The sequence below is a fragment of the Capsicum annuum genome, unplaced genomic scaffold (assembly GCF_002878395.1).
Source record: "Capsicum annuum cultivar UCD-10X-F1 unplaced genomic scaffold, UCD10Xv1.1 ctg82735, whole genome shotgun sequence".
Lineage (NCBI taxonomy): Eukaryota > Viridiplantae > Streptophyta > Magnoliopsida > Solanales > Solanaceae > Capsicum > Capsicum annuum.
In genome coordinates this window covers 167,351-188,455 of record NW_025893549.1, presented here as the reverse complement: position 1 = coordinate 188,455, position 21,105 = coordinate 167,351, and the positions used below count along the sequence as shown (strand labels likewise).

Genomic DNA, 21,105 nt, shown 5'->3' with positions numbered 1-21,105 from the left:
CCTACTTAACTGCAAAATCCATTGTAGCCTTTCTGCTTAATTTTACATAGACCTAGTCCCTGTTCCTTCCTATGTCAGCTTTAGTCTTGAGATATTCCTGATAGTCCATTTTGTACATTGGAAAATCCTTAATGAAATGCTCAGGAATTCCACACTCGTGACAAAACACAATAGTGCCTCTTTTTTTTTCTATTTCCACTTCTTTGAAACTGGATACTTTTCTTTATAGATCTAACAATTCATTTTTCCAAATAGGCAACATTAGTGTCTTATTCATTAGATTTTGATTTTAATGCCCTCTGTGTCAAAGATTTTTCCCTTTTTTTTCTTTCTTACTCTTTTTTTTTCTGCTTCTTGAATTTATATGTCCTTAAATTCCTAATAAGCTCATCCATAGTGAGTGTTTTATGTTTTTTGCCTCAGTAATAGTATCTACTATTCTTTCCAGGATTTTGGCAAAACCCCAAAAATCTTCCTCACTTGCTTATAAAATGGAATTATTTCTCCTAATACATGTAGCTCATTAGTGATGGAAGTGAATCTTGTATGCATATCATGTTTTGTCTCTCCTTCTTTCATAGTGAAGGTTTCATACTAAGTAATCAGCATGTCGACTTTGGAATACTTCATTTCTGTAGTTTCCTCATGAGCTATTTTCATGCAGCCCCAGGATATCTTTAGCATTTTCACATGCAAAAATCCTTTTGTATTCATCAGGCTCTATACGACAAACTAGCAATTTCTTTGCCTTATAATTCTTCTTAATTTTCTTTCTGTCTTTATCATCATACTCTCTCCTACTTTTAACAACTATTCTAGTTATTTCTCCTTCTTTGACTTGCCTTATAAGGTCATGGGAATCATAAAGAATAATGTACGTAAACATACTATCCTCAGCCATAATGGAGTCAAATATCCTAGTTTTCCACAACCCATAATACAGCCCATTAAATCTTGGTTGCTTAGTGGTAGGTTACCCTTTTACCAGGTTAGATAGAGCAACCATGCTGACCAAATCACTTTAGGTGTGAACCTTTTAGAGTATTCCCACTCTGATACCAATTGTTGGAACCTTACGGGGTTTTACCACACAGTGAGGGACTATGTCCCTCAAAATCAGTCAAAGGTAAAAATACAGTAAATAACCCAAGAACTCAACACAGTGCAGGAAACTTAAATAACATAATATTTAATATGGAAACCCCTTGCTCTATGGAGGAAAAACCACAACTTGCCCTTACAAGAACCCAAAACTCCACCATAATTAAACTTTTTATTACAGACTCCATTGAACCTAACTCTAGGTTTCTACTGCTTGTAATAACTCTACTAAAAGCCTACCTTGACAACTCTTCCAAGAATGCACCTTGATATTGATTAACTCTAACTAATATACACCTTAGGTAACTCTACCTAAGGTCTCTTAAAGCAAGAATAAAAGAACATTACTATTATAACATGAGTAATTCAACTACAATTTATGACTCAACTCAAGAACACTGACTACTTTTTGTTCATAAAAAATATGAACTTGAGCTATACTTTAGAAATGAAGCTAGATTGAGTCTTAACCTCTCTCAATTTATTTAATTCTAAATTTTGTTAAAACTACTTAATAGAGAAACATTCTTTTTCTTTTATAGTTGAGTGACGATTAGGGTTGAACTGCAATTGGGCCACGTATCCTAAATAGTACAAGCAATACTGGCAGAGTTTGTTACACAAGAGGACAAAAATATGTAGATGTGTGCCAACTATACTATAGCCTTGAACCTTCAGGAACCTGATCCCTTGAAGTCAGTTACTCATTATCAAAACAAGATACACCAATTTGTGTTAAAGGTTTTGGAATAATGGTTACTTGAAATGGGATTTTATGGCTATAATGCCTTTGTTCATGCTTTATCTATGAATTTTAAAACCGTTGGGGTGCATGGTTAAAGTTAATGTGATCGGGGTCAAGGCATTTCCCCAATTTGATGATTTTATTTGAATTATTTTTTAACTTGTGATCCCTTAGCCCACTTGCATAATTGGCCTTGAAATATGGATAATCACATGATTTGTCTTACTTGTGTAAACTATTGCATTGCATAAATTGTTAAATGGATAAAAATGGTTTTGGAAGTCCTTGTCTGCCATTTGTTGAATTAGTTATAAACTACGTGGCTCCAGGCATTCCTCCAAGATGATTTTCTTATAAACTATGATGGTCGCCGAATTCCCCCAAATCTGATAAATCATGAGGGTTGGGGCATTCCCCCAAGGTGATTAATAATTGTAATGACATAATGAACCTTAGCTTGCAATCGTAATTGGTGTGATGATATAAACAATATGTGCCTTAATGATTGGTCCTTGGTTTATTGAATGAGAATGCATATATATATTTTTATTGGGCTTAAAAGAGGTTGAATAGCTGGCCGTGAAGGTGAAAGTCCCAAAGTACCGATTTTGGAAAATTGAATTTACCGGCTTTGGGGTTGGTCTTAATGATTGTATGCATGTGGCTCACTTTCTACATATATATGTATCCTGGACTGATGTGTGATATGGGATTCCTTGGTCTTCCTTGATACCTCAAGTTTGTATGACTAACATGCATTGGGGCTTTTTCGGTGGGGGAAGCCAGACCTATTTAGCCCATACATGCCTTTTTTTTATAGTTGATACTACACAATCCAGGCTAATATTTGAAATCTCATGCAAAACCTTGTTCCCTAAAATTGGAGACAGTTGTTCGACAATCATAGATAGTTGTTCAACAACTGCATTAATTGTCCGAACAACTATAAAAGTTGTCCAACAACTTTGCACAGTTGTCCAACAACTTCACATTATTGTCGAACAACTTTGCACAGTTGTTAAAAAACTTTGATAGTTGTTGGGACAAATTCTATAGTTATTGAGTCTGCATTTATAGTTTTTGGAGCAAAAATGTTAAGAAAAAACTGAAAAAATTACTCCCTCTATTTTAAAAAGACTGACCTACTTTGACTTGACACAAACCTTAAGAAAATAAAGAAGACTTTTGAATCTTGTGGCCTTAAATTAAGGTTGAGTCAAATGTACCAAAATTTTGTTTAATCTTGTGGTCCTAAATATTCCATTTGAAAAGTTGAAATTGAAATATTTCTTAAAAAGGAAAAGGAGTCATTTTTTTTTAAATAGACTAAAAAGGAAAGTAGGTTATTCTTATTTAAACGGAAGGAGTATAACTTTTACCGAATTTTTAAATCTTCAAGAACCCCACTTAATTGACAAAACTTGTTTTTCACTTTTAATTCAAATCTCAACTTACCACCAAATAAAATAACTACCAAAAAGTCTATAATAAACCAACTGCCTAAAACTTTTAAAAAGCCAAAATATGGCACCCGGTTTAAGTCAATCCAAATAGTATATAAACTGCTCTACTCTGTCTCTCTTACTCACAAAACCAAAAAAATTTCATATTAATAATATTTATCATCATCAATGGACTTGATGATCGGTACAATTGACACTTGTTATCCCATAAACAATGACATAGAGAACTTACAAACCAACACTGCCTTAGAATCCAAACCCCCAACATCCTCTTCAACTCTCATAACTCAACACTCGGTCATCACCTCATATGTTATTAGTCACAATTTGAATAACCAACGTGTTCTCTATGTCGAGTGACTTTAACAGAATACCTCTCGACCACTGTTGAACGTGAACTTAACCTTATAAGTAGTTTTAATGATTTAAAAGTGTTATATATTTTTGATGGTTATACTAGAGCACGAGGTTTGGTGCTTGTGTTGTTACATTTACTATTGTTGGGTTAAGTGTACTTAATGCTATTGCTGGTGCTTATTGTGAAAATCTTTCATTGATATGTATTATTAGTGAATCTAATTCGAATGATTATTGGACTAGTAGGGTTCTTCATCATTCTATTGGGTTGCATAATTTAGTCATGAGCTTCGTTGCTTTCATACTGTCACTTGCTACCTAGTACTATTGTGTCCAATTTAAATGGCCATATTATAATTTCATGATTCTTTTTCTTTTTAATAAATTTCTTTATACAACAACAACAACAACAACATACCTAGTGTATTCCCCCTAGTGGGGTCTAGAGGGGGTAGAGTGTACGTTGTCCATACCACTACCTCAGGTGAAGTAGTGAGGCCGTTTCCAATACACCCCCAACTTAGAATCAATAACAATATAATAGACATATACATAATTGTATATAAACTTGTACAGTATCAAAAAATAAACTAACAACGCTAGCCATAAGATTATAATAAAACTATACATCTGAAACCATACACAACACACAACACCTACAAACAAAAAACTTCAGACACAATTAAGAATACTCCCTTACAGTCACCGACAATCTCCCACCCCCTAACCCTCTACCGTAATCCGCATCCTCTAAACCTTCCTATCAAGGGTCATGTCCTCCATAAGCTATAATTGTTCCATATTATGTCTAATCACCTCCTTCTAATATTTTTTGACCTACCTCTCCGTCGTCTAAAATCATCCATAGCTAATATCTTACACCCCACATAGGCACATCAACACCCTCATCACATGCCTAAACCAATATAACCTTACTTCTCATATCTTATCCTCTATCAAAGCCACTCCCACCTTTTCCCGAATAATCTTATTCCTCACCCTATCCTTCCTGGTCTGACCACACGTCCATCATAATATTCCCATCTCTGTCATCTTTAACTTTTGGACATTGGATTTCTTAATTGGCTAACACACTGCTCCATACAATATAGCTTGTTAGACTGCCACTCTCTAGAACTTACCTTAAAGCTCTGGGGGTACCTTCCACCAAAGCAAGCCTCTATTTCAACCATCCTTCCCCAATACGATGCATGACTTTCCCATCAATCTCACCATCACCTTGAATCATAGACCGCAGATACTGGAAACTCTCTTTCTTATGAATGTACTGAGAATCCATCTTCACAACCATATCAGTCTCCTACAACAAATCACTATACTTACACTTCAAGTACTTTGTCTTGGTCCTGCTCAGTCGAAAACCTTTAGACTCAAGGATTTTTTTTCCAAATCTTCAACTTATTATTAAATTCTCCCCTAGTCTTATCAATCATAACCACATTATCTGCAAATAACATACACTAAGGCACCCCTTCCTAAATATGTTGCATCAACACATCCATCATCAAGGCAAATAAAAAAGGACTAAGGGTCGATCTAGATGCAACCCTATCAGAACCAAAAAGTTCTCCAAATATCCACCTATTGTCGTCACATGAGTTTTTACACTATCATACATGTCTTGAATTGACCTAATGTACACAAGAAGAACCCCTATAGCCTCCAAGCACCTCTATATAATCTCCCTAGGTACTCTGTCATATGTCTTCTAGAGATTAATAAAAACCATATACAAGTCCTTCTTCCTCTTATAAAATTTCTCCACTAATCTCTTCACAAGGTAAATGGCCTCCGTAGTTGAGCTACCTAGCATGAAACCAAACTGATTCTCAAAAATAGTCACAATCCTTCCCAGTCTTAACTTTACAACCCATTCCCTAACCTTCATAGTATGGCTCAATAGCTTAATACTTCTATAGTTGTTGCAACTCTGGATGTCTCCCTTGTTCGTATATAAAGGAATCATCATACTCCACCTTCACTCTTCAGGCATCTTCGTTGCCCTAAAAATAATGTTAAACAACCTTGTCAACTACTCTAATCCTGCCCCACTAGTGCAGTGAAAAAAATCCACGAGAATCTCATCTGGACCGGTCTCCCTACCCCAACACAACCTGCGAATAACCCCCTTGACCTCCTCAACCTTAATATACCTACAATGACCATAATCTCGACCTTCCTCATACTTCTCTAAATCCCCAAACATAAAACCTTTATCCCCCTTATCATTTAAAAGTTTGTCAAAATAGGACCGCCACCTCTTTCTTATGAAGGTATCCTCAACCAACACTGTACCACCATCTCCCTTCATGTACCTCACTTAGTCCAGATCACGATCCCTCTGCTCCCTGGCCTTAGAAAGCCTATACAACTTTTTATCCCCATTTTTCTCCCCTACATGCTCTCAAAAGTTGTTGTCTTAACTCATGTAACTGCCAGCGTAGACTCTTTTCTAGTAACCTTATACTCATTATTCTTCTGCCTCTCCTCCTCATTCTTTCTCTCAACCAACTTTGTCTAAGCCACCTTCTTAGAATCCACCTTTCTCTAAACGTCTTTGTTTTACCACCAATCTCCTTGATACTTACCTGATCGACCACTCGAGACACCCAACACCTCTGTAATAGTCTCCCTAATATAGCTAGTTGTCGTCTCCTATATATTATCTATATCCCCTCTACTCTCCCAAGCCCTCTCCTCTTCAACTCCTCCCCCATCTCTATAGCACTAGCCAACATCAAGCTTTCCCACTTAATTATGAACTGAGCCTCCACGCTTCTCTTATTTTTTCCCTTATTGATTTCTAAGTCTATCACCAACAACCTATGTTGAGTCAAAAGACTCTCGCTTGGTATGACTTTAGAGTCTTTACATAGCACTCTCTCCCCCTTCCTCGGGAGCAAAAATTCAATCTGAGTCTTGGCCATTGAACTACAAAAAGTAATAAGGCGCTCCTCCTTTTATGGAAAGCTCAAATTTGCTATCCATATCCTAAAAGCCAAATAAAAGTAAGAAAGAGAGGATCTACCTTCATTCCTCTACCTAAAACCAAAATAGTCATGCACATCATCATACCCTCTCGATAAAGACCCAAAATACTTATTGAAATCTCCTCTCACAAAAAGCTTCTAAGTGCTTTGGACGCCCCTCACCACCTCATCCAAAACCTCCCACAAGCTCTTCTTCTCCTTCTCATCCAAAACTACTTATGGAGCATAGGCACTAATAACATTCACTGAAGACCCTTCAATGACCAACTTAATAGACATAAACCTATCCTTGACTCTCTTAACCTCCATGTCCTGCTCCCTAAGATCCTCATCTACTAAAATACCTACCCTATTTTCTATGTCTCACACTACCTGAGTACGACAACTTATATCCATCCACATCTCTCGCCTTAGTGTCAACCTATTTAATTATGTCTTTTAAATAATTTAAATTATTAATTATTGTGATTATAATATTCTTAGGTGATTTTGAAATATATAAATTTTATTCAATAAAGTTGAAGGTTTTTTGTGTGAATTGTCAAAATTTTTGATGCTTAATCTAAAAAGTTTAATCTTGAAATTGAACATGTAAATTGGAACACAGGCAGTGATGAATTTGTAGCGTAAAAATGAGGCACATGAATCCATGGTCCTTTTGTAAATCTAAATCTATATGGTTTTTAAATTTGGTGAGAATAATATTATCCGTTGGCATTTGTATTATAAGAAAGATATATGATGCATTTTTTTGAATGTCAAAGTAATTTACTGAAGGGAGAACTTTATTGTGCCATTTTTGCGTAATCATGTTGCTTGATTTTAGAATATTTCACTTTCCAGTGTATTGCAAGATGTGTTGAATAATTTAGAGGATGCTTATGAACTAATTGATACTACAATTTCAATATTATTGAAAGAGAGTAAGACGGTTTATATTGTTGGGTTCAAAATCAAGAGGGCATCATCCGTAAGCTAATAATGGCAAACTATTTGTGATGATAAGTTACATTGACAAAAAAACATACTAAAACATAATATTATTGATATAATACGGCCAATAGGCCTATGTATTAAAACCTAAATCAAAAACATAAAACATATAAAGAAACTAAGAGAAAATCCCTCCTAAACAAAACTCTTAAAGACTACAATGTAGATGATGTTGTGTTTTTTATATGAGAATAGGGGCTTCTATTTATAGAGATCCAAAATCATTCTCCAAGAAAAAAGGTTAGCCAAATATGAAAATGTTTTATATTTTGCTTTCAGGAAAAATAAAAGTAATTATTGTACTACTTTTATTTTCCTTCTAAGAAAAGTAAAATTTAAATTTGGTAAAAAAATTAGGGAAAAACCCCTAACACATCTTTCCTTTTTGGCATGGTTTTTATCACTTGATCCACTTTCTTCATATGTATGAATTTCTTTTTCATAAAATCTTCATCACAACTCCTTGCCATGGTTAAAAATAATATTTAAAATATTATGGTTAAAAGTGAGTTAAAAATATAGATTTTATTTTTATTTTTAAAGATACGTCAATAGTAATGTTAAAATATGCGTAAAACTTTCTCTCCATATGTAGTTCGACAAAAAATACTCAGCATCATCAAATTAGTTCCAAATTGATTTGAACCGCCTTGAACTTGTCTTCAACCTCGTTTTACTAAACCACTAGATCTTTCAACCATAGGCTCTAATACTACTTGTTGGGTCCAAAATCGAGAGGGCGTCATGCTGAATCTAACTGTTGTAAACTATTTGAGATGATAAATAAGATGACAAAAAATAAACCAAGATATAATATAATTGATATAAATCTACCAATAGGCCTATATATTAAAAATGTAAATAAAAAGCATAAAACATAAATATAAATTGAGAGAAAATTCCCCCTAAACAAAACTCTTAAACGACTATATTGTAGATTCTATTGTTTTTAATGTTTTATATTTTCCTTTCAAAAAAAGTAAAAGTAATTATTATATTACTTTTATTTTCCTTCTAAGAAAAATAAAATTTAAATTTAGTAAAAAAATTTGGAAAAAAAACCTAAAATATATTAGTATAGGCTTTAATTTTCCAAGGATTCCACACCTTAATTTCAGTCGTGAACTTATTTCATTTTCCCTCTTTCCCAGGTATTAATATATTTTTTATTTTTTGAAATAGATCATATGTTCTTTTTGGTGAATTGTATTGAAATACGAAATATGTTTTCGATGATATTTAGCTAGTCATTAATGGATCTTTGTTTTGAAAGGTTATGGATGCATCTCTTGTTATGTCCTTTACTATGCTACTTGAACTATTAAAAAATATTGCCACACCTGAGTTGTATCCTCCAAAAATGAATTACATTAGAGGATCAGACTTGAACCTAATGATGTTTTTGAAGAGTTCGAGAAACATAACATATATAGTAAAAAAATTTAGATACATATTGTAAGCTAAAGTTTAAATCTTGAACAGTTATGCATATACATCGACACTCCTTATATGATGTATCTGCCGCTGTTTGTGTCTGAGTTGCTTATTTGGTGTTGTTTATTTTTTTGGGTCATAGATTAAGTTATTTGATGGGATTGGAAGCAGCAGTGGAAATAGCGGCTGAGTTATTGAATAAAGCAGTTAAGTCAGTGCTTGTTGGAGGGAAAAAATACAGGTTGCATAGGCATGTGATGATTTTGTTGAGTTGGCTGATGGTTGTGGTTATCCGATTTTAGTGATAAGATATGCTAAAGGGTTGGTTCTAAAGCACCATTCTCATTTTATCTAAAATTACCAAGGAGCAGTGAGCACTACCTTCTGTGCTAAAATTGTGGAATTCGCTAATGTGTACTTGTTTGTTGGAGCTATTTTTAATAACTATAGATCTTTTGGTTAGTCTCTACTTCTCAACAAAGAGAAAGCAATCATTGTCACGCCTGATCGTGTGACAATCAAGAATGGATCTATTTTTTGGTGTGTTCTGATCAAGTATTTTCTTTCTGCATTAGCAAAGAGATTGAAGTATAATCCCACTTCTTAAGAGAATTATCATAGGATTTATGTTCCTGATGGACATCCTCTCAAATTTGAGCCTAAAGAGGCATTAAGGGTTAATGATCTATTTTACCACATTCAGAATATATTTTCTAATTACATTACTATGATTATCGAGACAGGGGACTCATGGTTGGTGGTTCAATTGTCAGAAGATGACATTACTGCAAGGATGTGGGTGAGAATAAATAAAATGCAAACCTATAAAATTGGTTGTCATTTGGTATTTATTTCCATGATCATTATAATAATTTCTGTTGTTCTTGTTTTTCTTTTAGGTATGAGTTCCAAATACGGTATGGATCGATTGGTTGGTCTGTTGGTCCTACTCTTGGTTGAGCACATGCTACCCTAGAAAAATAGGTGATTGCATGCATCGGTGAAGGCACCTTTCAGGTAAACAAACTGTCTCCATTTGAATTGAATTAAAGAGAATGAGTTGCTGCTTTTTCCTATTGTGTCTAATCTAATTTATGATCAAATACTTAAAGGTGACCGCTCAGGAGATTTCAACAATGCTAAGGTGTGGGCAAAGGCCCATTATCTTCTTGATAAATAATTATGGTTATACAATCAAAGTTGAGATCCATGATGGACCTTACAATGTGATCAAGAATTGGAACTACACCAGATTAGTCGATGCAATCCATAAAGGAGAAGGGAAATATTGGACAACTAAGGTGAGTCAAATCTCAATTTTCAATCGTATTTCAATCGTATCCTTTTTTTTTACTCTTAATATAGAGATAAAGGATTTGTCTTAATGGAAAATGTTACACGCCTCAATTCTATGTAGGTTTATTATGAAGAGGAGTGGGTGGAAGCAATTGAAAGAACAAATGGAGCCAAGAAAGGTTGTCTATGCATTATTGAAATGATTGTCCACAATGATGATACTAGCAATGAGCTTCTTGAATGGGGTTCTTGAGTCTTAGTAGCTAATAGTTGTCCACTAAATCCCCAATAAAAATTCTAGTGTCCAAAGAATGCAAACAATTCTTGCAACTTGCGAGTTGCCACTGTGCTAGTTGCGACTAAATGTTGTTATGTGTTTTTTTCATTTTGAGTTGCTACTTTCCTAGGGAGGGATTTGTATTCCAGTAAGTATTTCTCGTCACTATACGTGTTCGGTGTTGATAAATTTTTGGTTTGTCCCTTGGTTTTGTTAGCTTGTTCGTCTATTAAAAGGCTTTTCCTGTGAAACTCCTTTTGCCTCTGTTTTCATGTGGTCTGCACTTTTTTTTAGATTCCGTGCATTGGGGAAACTTGAGTGCATTGATCTGTCCTGTTTTTGTTGTTGTTGTTTAAGTGATAGATGAGAAGATTTAAGAAAAACTTATTTTTGATAAAGGAGAAATATTCAAGGAGTAGCAGATTTCTATTCTATTATAAATATAAATAAAATAGGAAGTAATCAAAAATTCTCTTGAGTTAATAGAAATGGAAGGGAAGTTACCTCTTTTTTTTTTCATCCGAAACTGTCTTTCAATTATTAGAAATTGGACAAAACTATTATCACAGCAACTTGGTTCAGTTATGCCCTTATTTCGTTATCGAACCTCAAAAGTTTGATGTATCCAGTTTTAACTCCTTTATTTTTGATGTATCCATTTTTAACTCTTTTTTTTATCATGAACAATTCAAGCTTGAATAAAATTACTCCCACTTATTTCTTACAATATTGCATACTCTATTTTATTGGATAAGATGCACCTTTTAAGTTCTTGAGTTCTCTTCCCCGTATAAACCCTAGATATACATATAACTTAGTTGTTATTTTTAATGATGTGAGATAAATATTTAAATAAAATTTGAAATTTAAAGTTCAACAGAGAAATAAGGTTAGATGATTTTTATCCATGTGTTTAGTTTTTATGCAAAAGTATTTTATATCAAAATTGATGAAAGGTAAAAAACACTCATTGTATGGACTCAAAGTGGCTTCAAAAAAAATTGGGTCAGCTAGGCCAACTAGAACAACTTGGGTTGGGTATAAAAGGAGCCGGCCCATAATGGTACTATCTTGAGAATAATACCAATGCGATGAGACGCTCACCCGGGAAAGGGTAGAGGCGCTTGAGAATAATCGAGATAATGAACATGTGCTAACAAACAAATGGAAGGAAGATAGGTTAGGAATTTTAGAAGGCACCGAGGACCCTCGACAAAATTGTATCTAACATATGTTAATAGGCTAACTGCTCTCCATCAGTACTAGGATGAGTGAAAAACTCACTGGCCATTAGATAATTTCTATACCCTATAAATATGCACCCCCTTCTCCACAGTAAATAATCTGATGTTTACTCATCCGTACAATATAAGTAATACACTATCATTAGCTTTTTCCTTAAGCATTCTCCATTTTATTTATTTGTTTTTTTGGTTTTTCATTATTAGAATCGAGCTCGGTCATACCTTACCTATAGTTAAAAGGACATGACATTCAACTAACATTACAGATTTGTTTGAAGTCGTTGCCTTGTTCGATTTATTTTGTCTTATATTTGCATTATAAAACTTTTTGCAAGCGTATACCACTAAGCCAAAACTAATAAAATCATAACGTGTGGTCTTGACTCATGAACAAATCAAAATATACCAAAACGATGGCGAAGAGTTTGACACCCACTATTAAGTCATGATGGCACCTACTAAATTCCTCCTGTAGGCAAGCTAATCTATAACCCGGAGCTAACACAATGGGTTAATTTGGTAGAAAATGCCCAACATAGGTGAAATTCAAGAACATAATACATAAAAAAGTAAGGAGTTTTAAATAGATAAAGTAGTCAATACAAAATACCATCCCATGACCTAGTAGAGCCAGTACAAGAGTGTCTAATAATAATACAACTCAAATGTCTAGAATAGTTAACAATGTCAGTGTTGATAACAATAGACTGAATATAAAAGATAGGGGGAAATGGGTGGCTCAAACTCCAAGATCTCAACCTACATCCTAAAATCAATCACTTCATGAATATTGATCAAAGGTGGCAATTAGTACTCTGATCTACACTAAAAAGGTATAGAAGTGTAGTATCAGTACCAAAACAACGAGTACTTAGTAGGAATTATCGGATGACTGAGCTAAATAATGAAATAAGTATAATAAAATGTAAGATATCATAACTAAGTTAGGGTATAGAAACAAACCTGAGTCATCTCCAACGCTACTGTACATAATAAATAAATAAGTTGTAATGATAACATAATGCAACATAGCATCTTACAAGTAATCATAAACTACAAAATTCATTCCTATACGTCAAATGGTGCGGAAAAGTAAATAACTCGACAAAATAAAATAAAATAATCACCCAACATTATAACTAACCTTCACCGTCACTTAAACAACATTTTGAAATTTATCATCATATAGGAACCTTCTCATAATTCATACACTAGTCACTGTTAATCGAATATCCATTTCTTATCATTAATTCAATTATCGGCTAGTCATCATATAACTACTAGTCATCATTTATAATCTAACCACCATTTGTCAACTGTTCATTATGTATCACTTAAGTCCATTTATGCCATGCCACATTATAACTATTTACTCATATTTCTAACCTAACCAAATTACTACCTTCAATCTCACACCCAAAAATCATCAATCATAATAAGTATGTCATCGTAGCACATTATGCATATCTGGACTCGAATCGGTAAGTAAAATCAATACCCACACTAGAATTGGTGAATAGTTGATAGACGGATGATCAATTCCCAAACTACACCTCCAACTGAAGGATAAATAGGTCGTTTTCAAGTAAAGTAACCTAACTAGGCCAGGGTCGAACCTCAGGGAAGATTCTGATCTGTATCTCTGGTTTATTGAACTCAATAGGCAGAACTGAAAGCAAATGGGGGACTTGAAGTAACAGTTTAAAAAAGTAGCAAATCTTAATATTTGTTTTAATTAGTCGGACATGAATACTAGGATTTTATTCCCCATGGCTTCTAAACTCAGCAAGCATATCGTGCTCTATAGAGACAACCCGGTACCTTACATGCAGAATCAGATAAGTTATGTACCATCAACTACCTTGTGGACTCATTAATGGATTTCATCCTGCATATTTTGAGTCTCAGGGTGTCACCTCACTAACCCTTATCCTTGATCTCAGTTAACAATCATCTTTTGAGTCTCAAGTTATTAGACTATAGATAACCGTCTTACATAGATAATACTGATTAGCCTAGATAGACAATCAATCTTCAAATTATTGTTGTAATTATATTTTCCTAGTTAGTACTCCTATTGTGAAGTAGTGATATTATAGGAAAGATCTTACCGTTTAGAATCGCTAAGACATCTATTAAGCTAAAGACAATGCAATACATGCAAGAGAATGGTTCAGAAAAACTTAACACTTCCCCTACTTCATCAATATGCCATGCATCCCACAACCCTAGAGAAGGGATTTGGCCACTCATTCTTGTGAAACAATCAATGAAATTCATAATGAAAAGTATTAAATAATATCAAAATGATTAACAAGTAAAACCCAAAGTTTCTAAGTTAATTAAAAACCAAAATCAAGAACAAAATAACCTAGATCAAAATCCAATGTTGGAGTCGGATGAATATTTGTAAGTGCTAATAGTGCATAAACTAAGTACAAAATATCAGAAGGGTTTTATAGGATACAAGGAAACCCTAAAAAACAATACCCGAATAAAAGTAAAATTGAGGTCGGTGGGAACTTACTTAGTCCACCTACGGATCGAAGGTACTACCTATGGACAATAGGTGGTCCTAAGTAAGTGTCCAAACTCCAGCACAGCTTCTGAAACTCTCTTGACTTGGACCTCTATCACTTACTTTGGTCACCTATGGACCAGAGGTTGTACCTGCGGAATGTAGGTTCCCTTAGTAAGTTACAGAGTCGTCTTTTTCCTACTTCTAAGCCTCTAGAGTTCAAGATCTGACACCTATTTTGATCACCTAAGCCCAGTAAGTGGCACTTAGGCCAAGAAATGCCTAAGAAGTATCCCAAAAATTTAATTTTCATATTTTTCTTCCATTTAGTATTTAAAACGTGATTTTGTATAAAACATACCAAAAACACATAATATCTCACAAAACAACCAAAGAATCTTGCATGTTTTCATCATTTTAAGCATCGAAAGTGCTCAAAAAATAGCAAATCACCGAACTTGAAATGGTAAATATAATCAATAGCTAGACTTCAATAGGTAAATAATCAATAGTTTCATAATCAACCTCCAGACTATAACTATGTATATATAATCAATAGTGTCATTACTAGTATCAACAATAACATAAATAATGGAAAAATTAATAGGTGTAAACCCTCACTTAACCAACATAACCATCAACCATCAATATTTCTCAATTTCACCTCAATATAAATTTTGAATTAACATAAACCATTTTATCAAATCTAACATATGTCATATCCCAAAATAAATTAAGACTTCACTTCTAATCCTCGAGTTCAATTTTATGAAAAAATTACTTGAACTGGGTTTAATGTATCTAAATCCACTCTTAGATGTATAGCAAGAAACAATTTTACCTAAGCTAGAGATCCGTCTTAAGAACTTTAGATAACTCTAAGGGAAACTAAGGCAACCTCTATTAGGGTATATAACAAAGGCCAAACTTACCCTAAGAATGATCAATTGGAGAATTTTACTTAATCTTTCGATAGAAAGCATTCTCATGATAAACATGAGTAATGAAGTCCAATTCATCCAAGGCATACGGAAACAAGCTAAGTATTCAACCATACAATTTCAATTTAACCTAAATGATCCAACCAACCCAGGTGTTTTTTTAACCAATTCAATACCTAAAACCCATACTAATCTAATTAACAATATCATAAGAATACTATGATATAGCTCAATATAACAAGGAATAAACCTAGCCTACCTCTACGCTGAAAAAATTTCAACGATTGCTAAAACACCGATTTTTCCTTCCAAGAAGCCTCCTCAAGATTCAAAGATGTCAAAAGCATATTCTACTTATCATTACGAGAATAATGATACCCATATTACACCATTATACATCATGTCCAAAAATAAACAAAAAAAACCCTATGTGGGTCTCACTTACGAATATTGTGTTTCCCAAACCAACCCAAAATTCTTTCAAACTCAAAGAATCATTACCCTAAAAAATAGGTAAGCGACAAGATAAATTGGGGCTAAAATCAAGTCCTAAAGGATTTGAGGTTTTCATCTAAAAATCAAGAAATTTCACTAAAAAGGGTGAATTCTTACCTCAAATCAGAAGATAATCGTAAAAATACATGTTAATCAAACTCACACAAGTCACCCATAAGCTATAATTTTACTTAATCTCTCTATTTAAGGTCCTTATCTCTCAAGGGAGTGATGAAGAATGACAAAAATAATGGAAAAGGGGTCATTTTATACCTAGTCCAGGTCCTCAGCAGTTGCTATCATGACCTGAGGCCTTGCAATCGCTATATCATGTGGCTGCCAAGTTCAGTTACCATCGTGATAACCCATCGTGATCACGACATATCCTCTATGAAGAGAGTGAAGATCGCGATCGAAATTGCTGCTATCACACTACAACAGAAACTTGGTGCATTAGATTTTCCAAGTCCAATATGGACTTTAATAGAGTGCTCGAGATTAGTTCAGAATCTCATATAAGAAAATAAACTACGTAACCACACCAAATTCGACATTCCTAATGTGATGGTGCACCCAAAATTTCCATCTAAGGTTGTTTCAACCAAATATGAGTCCCACACCTATATTTTATTTTCTTAATTTTTTAACCAATACGTCGAAATAAGATCAGGTACCTCGAGACCCAAATCAAAGGGCTAGCTAGCCTAAAATTAATATTACGAAGTTGCGGGCATAGATGAAATTTTTAGACGATATTGTTTGACCAAATTTTTCACTTCGTAACAATTTGGAACTAGCAAAAACTTCAAAATAGGGAAATGGCGCTAAAAACAAAATAAGACTCCCAGTGAAAAAACTGTCAGTCCCAGTAAGTCATAAATAATGACTTGGGGAACCTATAAAAAATCTCTAATGGTGAAAATATATGGAAATATGGAAAATAACCGGAAGAGGTATTACAATATACACTACTAAAGGAACTTTCATTCACGAAACTTAAGGATTAGGATATACCTGAAGTATTAAACATGTGAGGATACTGGGTCTATATCTCGCTCGAGATCTCCCAAGTACCTGCCTACAATAGGTGGAGCCTCTACTAAACATTAACTACAGGAATCTCTCTAGTGTACAACTGTCTGACATCACTGACCAAAACAAGCTCTAGCTCCTCTACAAATGTCAAACAATTATCTAATTGGACTTAGTCCCATCTAAGCACATAAGATGAATTTGGAATATATCGTCGCATCATGGAGACATGGAAAACTAAATGAATAAGGGAAAAATTTGGAGCTAGAGCTAACTCAAAGACTACCTCACCAATTACATGAAGAATCTCAAAAGTGTCAATATTTCTAGGATTGAGCTTGTCCTTCCTCTCGAATCTTATCACATCTTTCATAAGAGATACACACAGGAATATATTATTACCAAATCAAAATATTAAGGAATAAAGTATACAGTCTGCATAGGCCTTCTACCTACATAGAGATGCTCTCAACCTATCCTGAATCACCACAACTCTACCCAATGGCCCTTTAAGAAAATCTATACTATGGGGCCTAACTTTAGAAGTCTCAAACAATCGAATCATAGAATAACATCTCCTTCCATACAAAGTCACAAAAGATTCCATCTCAATATTCATATAATTTATCATATTATATACAAACTATACCATGGCTAAATGTTGCTCCCTCTATCCTCCAAAATCCATAACGCAGGCTTCGAGCATATGCTTGAGTACTTGAATAGTTAGCTTGGATTGACCATTTATCTATGGATTAAAGCTTGTACTGAGATCCACTACAGTACCTAACTCCTCCTAAAATGTCCTCAAAAATCTCAAAGTTAACACTGAACCTCAATCTACAAGAACAAAAATGAGCACACCATACAAACATACTATTTCTTAAACATAGTTATGGGATATTCTCTCAGAACTGAGGGACATCAAAATAAGAATAAAATATGCTTACTCGGTCAAATGATCTACAATGAACCAAATAAATCAGAACCATAGGAAGTTAGAGCCAAGCCACTAACAAAATCCATGGTAATCTATTACTATTTGCACTCAAGAATGGGAAATTGTAATAGCCTGTGATTTTCCTAGCTTAAATTCATCCCTAGAGTGTTAAGAGATAGCTTCCAAAACAAATACATTTTATTTGGTGTAGAATTTCTTATATGGGAACTTTTCATTGTGTAGGAAATTGAATTAGCATTCCAACGATAAAATATTTGCCTAAATTCAATAATCGAGTAAGAAGTTATGGCTATTTTAAGTTCCTGTCGTAAAATTGCATCGTTTGGACCCTTAGCACATTGTGGATTAGTGTAAATTCCCAATTATCCCATTTAAGTGGCCTACCATGATATTGGCACATCGCGAAGAGGGTCAATTTCCTATTTGTCATTTTCTAGAGGTCCAGTACGATAATGACGCATCCAGACATATGCCAAAATGGCATTTCAAAGAGGCACCGTGATGTCCCCACGTCGCGGAGTCGCCCAGTTTCCATTCTTCAATTTCCAGTGAGCCACCACAATCATGGCACATCACGGTGACCACCCATCTTAGGAAAATATACATTTTCCAGTTTCATATAAAAGTTTAAAGGGGTATTTTGGTAAATCCCAAACCTCCAATTCATCCAAAAAAATAGATTAATCATATTTCAAGCATTTTATGCTCTTTATTCACCATTTTTTTCAAAAACAAAACCCTAGAAATAAAAATCTCCTTCTCCAACAAACCAAAATTCCTCCATTAATTTTCCAAAAAAATTCAAGATTGAGAATTCCCAATTCAAGAGCTCTAAGAAGTCATCTCCAAAACATCAATAGAGATCCGAGATTCAAGTTCTAGCATCTAGATCATCAAATTAAGGTATGTGGGATTTGAACAAGGATAATTCTTTCATCCTTGTACCCAATACTTGTTATAAAACATCAATACTTGTTAGGGTTCATACGCAATGTTGTCATTTACAAGATCATGAGATTTTAAGTGAATTATAGGTTGAATTTTAAGTTTATTTTCATATTTTCATGCTTATTGCAATAATTTCAAGATTTTGATATGAATTATCATTGTTTTCATTATCAAGCATAATTATTATGATATTTGACATGAGTTTGACACATAGGTTTAAAGCACTAAGTTTATCTGTTGAGATTTTGTGGAAAATGATGCTTTAAGCATCTTATGAACTGATTCTATCATATTTACAATAAAGTTTTGATCTTTTGATCCTCAGATTAATTTTGGAATCCACTTTTTAAATTAGTACAGATTTTACCAGATTATTGCATAATTTGTTTTAGATAAACCTTATGCTATTTTAAAGTGGATTTCCAATAGAATATGTAGCAAATAAAAAGGGAGTAGTATTTAGTACTGAGCGGGAAGCGTGGGTTAAGCAAATCCTACTTCCATAGAACCACATATCCAACATAGGTACAGATTATCAGATTAGTCCCACTTCTATGTGGATGATAGTTATTGATGTGATCACTTAGCTCAGGTTATACTCCCTGGCAAGATTATGACTCCTCTCTCCAACTAGTGGTTTCTTCCTTAGGAGGATGAGATATTGGACTCCATGTTAACCCACATGGTTTATGTTGGTTAAAAGAACCTCCTGGAATATTAAAAATATATGTTTCAAAACCTGCTAATCAAAGTAAAAAAAGGACAAAATGTTTTTAGAAAACTAAGTGCAAAGGCTCATAGTTTTATTCAAAATATACTTCTCAGAATGATAATAGCTTAGATGTTATCTTTCGGATTTCACATATAGATTGAGCTCTTTTATACTTGGACAGTAAAAAGATAGAGTTTAGTACAGCTTTTAGAACTTAATATTATGGCTAACAAGATTTATAAAGTATGTTTTTCTTCTTATTGCTATGCATCTTAGTATTTTAGATATTCAGCTTATGTGAGTCATTTACATATAGCATGCATTGTTTTATAAATGATGATTATGAGATGATGTTTTACTTATGCAAATCACCCCCATATACTAAGTACATCGTAAAAGTAATGATCCACATATGCGTCTATGTGCTACATTGGTTCATAATATAGGTTCACGTGCTTAGTGTCAGCAGCATGTGTGGTTTGAGTATATCTATCTGCATCCAACAGTGGGTGAGTCCTCATAGTTTGGGGACTTAATCATTCAGATTTTATAGTTAATCAGTTTATGAGACTTAGCTCGGGCTTTGTTTAACGCCACGAATTTGGTACCCAGAACTCTACACGGTACTCATGACCCTGAAGAACCATAAGCTAACCCATGATTGATATCTTTACCTGGACACTACATAATATACTTTATAAATGCACAAATAAAGGATGAAAGGACATATTGTTCAAAACTGTAACATAACTGCTAAAACACAACATCTAAAGGGGGTATGAAATACCTAAAACAGATGAAATAACTGTTTGAACATGCTAGTCCGAAAGCCTCAAATTTGTCTGAATAAGGAGTTGATGGGACATGTCCCCAACTAACTCCAACTACTAAAATAAACTAATTAATAAGATAATAAAGCAATGGTAATATCCTCGAAGGAGGACTTACTGCTAACTCTCACTGCTGAGACTAGAATGCTAATGTTGCTCTAGAGCTCGTGCTTCAAAACCTATGGTATGCATTAGTATGTTTGAATATACTTGTATGAAAGTGACGTAGGTTGATTGGAAAGTGTTCACATGAATGAACTATACTAACTTACTGGATAACATGAATGTGAGAATACATGCATCAATACATAGTAATACTAACTAAGTTTGTGATAACATAATTACTGAGTTTGAGTACTGATAACGTGAGATACTGATAGTTTTATAACTGAAATAACTACTACTGAGCAACTGTATCTGACATTCTAGGTTCTAATGGAACTAGCTGAGTTCATTACTGTTCTAAGTTAACTATATCTGACAGTCCTAAAATCTGAAAAAACTATCTAAGTTCTTTTTCTAAGACTAAATATTATTTAAGACAGTTGTGATCTATAACTAAAATTGTGGGATGTAGTTATCTAACCAACATTTCCCAAATAATGCAATATAGCGGAGTTGGGGTCCAATTTGTAACCCCAATTAAAAGGGTGTCAATACCGTGCCACTGGTAAGGACAATCTGTGAGTAACTCTTATATAATAGGCAACTCTAGTGAGAACAGTGGTAACCCTTATATAATAGGTT

The 21,105-nt window shown here is 34.0% G+C and overlaps 1 pseudogene; it reads left to right on the top strand.

Moving 5' to 3' along the window:
• The first annotated feature begins 3,477 nt into the window (after nucleotides 1-3,477).
• On the top strand, nucleotides 3,478-10,692 carry LOC107842023 (annotated as a pseudogene).
• Nucleotides 10,693-21,105: the final 10,413 nt, after the last annotated feature.